Genomic DNA, 6,000 nt, shown 5'->3' with positions numbered 1-6,000 from the left:
CATTTTCTCTTTTGGCTTGTTCCTACTTCTGTACCTCTGGGCGTTTTAAGCAAGTCATATAGGGGGCTAGCTATACGTGAAAAATCCTTAACATACTGCCGATAATAACTTAAAAGTCCCAAGACTGCTCTCAACTCACCAACATTACCTGGCTTTCTGTGTTTCAGTGCCTTTACTGCAGCTGTATCGGCAGGGTCCATCCTGTTTCCTTCTGCTGACACTATCCGTCCAAGGTACCGAACTTCAGCTCTGAACATGTCACATTTTTTTTGGTTTTAATTTTATCCCATGCTCTCTCAGCCGCTGCAACACCTTCCTGACATGGTTAACGTGATCCTCAAATGTCCTACTGAACACAAGAACATCATCAAGATACGGCACACATATTTCATCCCTTAAGCCCTCTAAACATTCCTCCATGCAGCGCTGGAATGCTGCAGGTGCATTCATAAGCCCGAATGGGATACGCACCCATTCATATAGGCCCCAGGGAGTCACAAAAGCTGTTAGATGCCTACTATCTTTGGCCATAAATCCCTGGTGATATGCCTTACCCTGGTCCAGCAGTGAAAAGAGGGTGTTTCCCCCCAGATTATCCATTACATCTTGGACCCTGGGGATCGGGTGGCGATCCGGATGAGTTTTTCTATTAAGTTCTCTGTAGTCGATACATAAACGCAGGGTACTGTCCTTTTTCCTCACGCAGACAACTGGAGAGGAATAAGAAGACATAGATTTTTCAACCCGTCCTTGTGCTATCAAATCCTGCAAATAGTCTTTCATTTCCTTATACAAGGGCTTTGGCACAGACAGATATGTTTTTGTTACTGGTTCATTGTCTTTTAGTGAAATGTTCATTTGCAGATTTGGTACGCAACCAATGTCATCATCAGTCCTGGAGAATGATCCTGATTCCTCTCTTAACATTTGAGTGACTATTTGTCTCTGTTGCTCACTTAGGTGTGTGAGATCAATAGGAGGGTCCCACTGTTCGTGCGCGGGGGTACTTTCACTGGATGCTTGAGCTTGGATGTGATGGACAGATGGAGCAGGTATGTGACTGGCGTTAAATATGTTAACTGGATACTCTGACTTCACTGACTGTACAGATCCAATAACAGTTCTTCCTGGAAGTATCATTTCATGGTTCGTGGGATTCTGCACACTGACAATGATTTTTGGGGCCATTCCTGCCTTTACTGACACCAAGGTATCGCAGAATTCCAGTCCTTCAGGCCACTGTGGGTTCTCGTGGGGCTCAAAAATCAGAGTTGTATTCTCTTTGAAAGCTCGGGCTTGTACTCGACACTCGATTTGAATGGAGCTACGTTTAGGCACACTGATTCGTTCTTTTAATGTTCTCACTTTATGCTCACGCGTTTGTTCTAGGCTCACTGCATTGATAAAGATTTTTGCCTTGTTTCTTTTTAGATGAGGGAATGCCATTTTTACTGCCTTGACCAACTCCTCTTTGTCTCTGGATTCTACCTGGTCTCCTCGGCTGTGTAGCACAATGTGTTCAATAACATTAAATCCAATAATAGGGCATTGCTGCTGTTTGCCTTTTGACACTAGCACAGGTATTAGCCACTCATCATCACTAGCAGTAAGTTGAAAGAGTACTTCCAGCCAACCAACATATGGCATTGCCGTCCCATTGGCTGCTTCAAGTTGCAATGGGTCATGTGGGTCAATCAGCTCTGCTATCTCTCGTAGCGGCACGTCTGGCAAGTGGTTGTGTTTCCAGACCTCATCTATAGCACAAACTTGTGAACCTGTGTCCCAAAGTGCCTGTGTCTTTTGTCCATGTAGGAAACATCGGATAAGACACTTCTTTCCTACTAACTCCCTTACTGTATTCGTGTTTCCTGCAACAAAAACGTTCTTTCTCTCAGATTTCCCACGTAACTGTATAACTCGTTTCCTGAACACCTGAACAAGCATGTGAACCACAATCCCTCTTGTGCACAGGCCAATGGGCTCCCTGGCATTCTTTCGAGCAGTATAATGTAGTTTTACACACTGAACAACATTTTAATTCCTGTCTTTCCTTCTTTTTCTTACAACTTGCACAAAACTGGGACCTATTTATGCACTTGGTTACCCCGTGTCCCTTGGGAGCAACCCTTCCTAGTTTAAATGACCTCGGTCCCCAGGTTTTGTCCGCCTCTCTGCCCTACAGCCCGCCCTAAAATGCTCAGTGCTCCCACATTTAAAACAATGCTGACAGTATTCTTCACCAGCTTGGATACATGCAAAGCACCTAGGCCGAGGGCAGGATGCTGGGTAATATCGCTGTGGTGCGAATCGCTGTTGGAACTGGGCTGTCTCCCTCATCCATCCTGGACCAACTGCTGGTCGATACTCCCGCATTGCCGTTGTTTGTTGCTGGTGGTAGTGCGGCATGACATTGGATTCAGCCCTATAAGGAGGGGATTGTTGAGTTGAAAACATTGGACATGGGGCAGGCAGTTGTTGTGGTTCTGTGCTTGGTGGGGGGTACTGTGGGGAGGTGGTCTTTTGTATAGTTTCCATAATCTGGGAAATCTCAGCTTTCAGGTCTTTCAGCAGTACCATGTCAGAACGCATTTCTTTGATTTCACATAACAAATCAGGGGGTACAGGAGGTGTGCTTTGCTGGGTGGTGCGTTTCTTTTCCACTGCAACCTCACTGGACTGGACTGTACTCACATTAGTGACTCGTGATGGGGCATTGTTTTTCTTTTTGTCCTGCCTCTCCTTTTCGTTGGCGCAAGCAATATTAACTCTCTCCAGCAGGAGCTCATCTGAGGTGTTAGTCTGCAAGAGGTAAGGCTGTAGGTCACTTTTAATATTGTCATTTTGAAGGCCAGTCAGGACAGTATGCATGAAAAAACAGTATTTTCTGCCTCAGGTCCATTGCCCTTATCAGAAAGTTTTGAGGGGACTCTTTACTGCTCTGAACCTCAGGTTCAGGTAGAGTTCAGGGCAGGTAGTGTAAGATTTTCTTTCCCTTCCAGGTAGCTCCGTAACTGTAGGCCTGGTGTGATTGTGCGGATTACAGCGTCAATGATATCAGGTTCCGGGTAACCTCTGCTAAGCCCACTTTCAATCTGCCTGGCCAGGCTAGAAAAGGTCAGCTTATCCTTCTGTCCTGGTTCACCTATTTGGCCTGATATTTTAAAATCTTTGCGCCACATGGAACTATCTGGGGGTGCTAAAGTCATATTCTTTCCAGGGGTACTGACACCTGAAGAGGGTTTCTTGTTTTTGTTTATTAAGTCCCGCATTGCATTCTCTTTCTCTTCTAATGACAGCCTGAGTGCCTCCACCTCTTTCTGTATTTTTTCCTGTTCATCAGTTTGATTTGGAATTTCATTTTGTATTTTATCTATTATGTCCTGTACACTGAGGAGGGCTGACATGCCTTCATCTTCTAGGTCAGTTAGTTCTTCCCGTTCAAGGTGTTTTATGATATGGGAAATCAGCTGACTGCGACTTTTACCAGCCACATTTTTCTCTTCAGGCCCTGAGATCTGAAGTGCAGTGCATACTCTAATTAATTGTCCCACAGTCAATCTGTATAACACTCCTTGAATTTTCAACTGAAGCTGTTCCAATTCAGACTCCATTTTATCAGAAGCGGTGAAAGCAGCAGTGAGTGAACAGTTACCTGACTTAGTTGGGTTTTTTTTTTTGTTGCCCCCTAGTGGTCACTTAGCTCACTTCAGGATGCAAATTACCAGCAACTGCCTGAAAACCACGGTGTCCACTCTCCTGCCGCTGGACTTCCTCTGATGCCTGGGTAATTTTGGGGGGATGATCAACAAAGGGGGATCCACCTATAGGCTAGGGTAGTCCTCCAGTCGAACATCCCAGCGGTGCCTCCAAATGTAACGCCCTGAGAAAAATAGGGAGAAACAACCGCGAGTGATACTGTGATGTTTCCTCAGTGAAAACGTTTACTCAGATCAGGAAACTCTCGCGATCTCGCCTGAGAAAGTGAGTCGAGACATAAGCTGTCGATCCCAGACTAACGGATCAGGTCTCTTTGGCCGATCACCACCTATTCGGGCTTCCTTGTAATGAGCACGACAAAATAAAACAATTATTTAATTGACAATTTCTCCATTCCATTCCCACCTCTTTCGAACACAATTAATGTTATAATGAAATTATTTTGTACATTAAACAAAATATTGAACAAGATGAAATATGACTTTGTATATTGAACAGAATTATAACCGTATTAACTTTGTCTTAATGTGAATGTCTGTTGGGTAGTGTAATGAATACTATGAATACTACCCGTTACATATACACATCTCATAGAAACTCTCTAGAGTGTTTATACTAGAGAGAAATGAATGTTGGCATACAAGTCCCTTGATGCTTGCAACTGCATTGTTTGTGGGCACGTTACCGTTTGTTTTACTATTTAAACATCAGGAATCCTGAGGTGCTGCCCAAACAGATGCTTTAAACTCTTTTGTAAGAAATGGGCGCTGTGAAGACAGAGAAACTCAGACCAAACTCAGACCAGAACTCAGACTATTACTCATCTTCTACCGGATTGATAATGTGACCAGTTTGATAGTATGCACAATGCGATGTTTTAGAAAACAAATTGTAGCTTGCATCTTAAAAATCCCTAAAGTCCCATTATGTTTACGCCACTATATTCCCTGGAATGACATCACATGAGACATCAGAGTCGCATCAGAGTATGCGATGCAGTCCTGTACAACGGATCACTACATACCATGACAAATAACATATTAAATCCTAGTTGTATGCTGGAATTCTCCTTTAATAGAAAAAGCAATGGTTTGACATCCCTTACTCAATTTCATATACTGAACAGTCATGAATGTGTAGTTTAGTCATAAATATTTTTAAAAAGATTCAAAAAGACTAAATTGTCACAAAGCAGCTTTACAGAAATCCAGGTGTGGAATTAGAGCCATAATGAGCACTTCAGAGGTGACTCCCTGACACAGCATGAGGAAGAAAACTTGAGAGGAACCAGACTGAAAAGTGAACCGGTACTCTTCTGGGATGAGCACAGGACAATCGTTATGATTACAGCAGCAGTTTCAGGTACAAATCAACAGTATGCAGGTAAGATTGTCCACTCAAGCAAGCCTGAGGCTTATTTCTAATGTGTTCATACACTGTAGCTTTCATTGCCACAAGGCTTACACACATTAATCCAGAACAGCAAGAGTTCTCTACTGGGTCTCTCTCCTGGAGGCTGATGGTTCCTGGTCTGTTGTAGGATGTGACCCTGTGTGATGATTCATCACTGCTGGAAATGGATGGGTCGTCCATTTATGCAGAAGGTTCCTACCTGCATTCACATCTGTAAACACATCACATCTACATCCACGTAGGAGGCCCTGTTTGGTAACCATTACAATGAATAATTATTTACATTCATATAATTAAAACATTTATAGTGAATAGTGAATTCTAGTGAATAATTTCAGATCTAACTCATCCACTAAATCATCGATGTGCAGCTCTTTTAGAAGTTCTGACTCAAAGGCCAGCAGTGACACCATGTTGACTTTTTTGGCCCATTTTAGACTGAAGCCATTATTTGTGGGTTTATGGTTATCCATGTCTTTTTTTTCATTTGCTTAACTATCTTTAGTTAAAAACAGATATAACTGATCTAACTGATGGCTCATCACCAGAGCTCCTGGACACAGCCTGGTCAGTAATGTGTCCCTGGTGGTGTACTGTCAGTACGATCATTTTATTTGCTTTAAGCAGTGGAGGAAATGCTAGCGTTTTAACTTTCTCTGTTGTCTGATTGAGAAATAGAATTAGTTTTAGAATCAGTATACATTAATCTTTTGAGGGCACTAATAAAATAATTTTAGAGCCAGCTAAGGTTTTCATTTTTTCGTCAACATTCAACTATCTAGTAAGCAGAGTCGTGTGAAGGCCAGCTATGTCTCTAACCGCAGGTAAACACATGCAGCAACTGCGCACTTCATGGACTGAATGTTTTCC

The sequence above is a fragment of the Pangasianodon hypophthalmus genome, chromosome 24 (genome assembly GCF_027358585.1).
Source record: "Pangasianodon hypophthalmus isolate fPanHyp1 chromosome 24, fPanHyp1.pri, whole genome shotgun sequence".
Taxonomy (NCBI): Eukaryota; Metazoa; Chordata; class Actinopteri; order Siluriformes; family Pangasiidae; genus Pangasianodon; species Pangasianodon hypophthalmus.
This window is presented reverse-complemented; position numbering follows the sequence as displayed.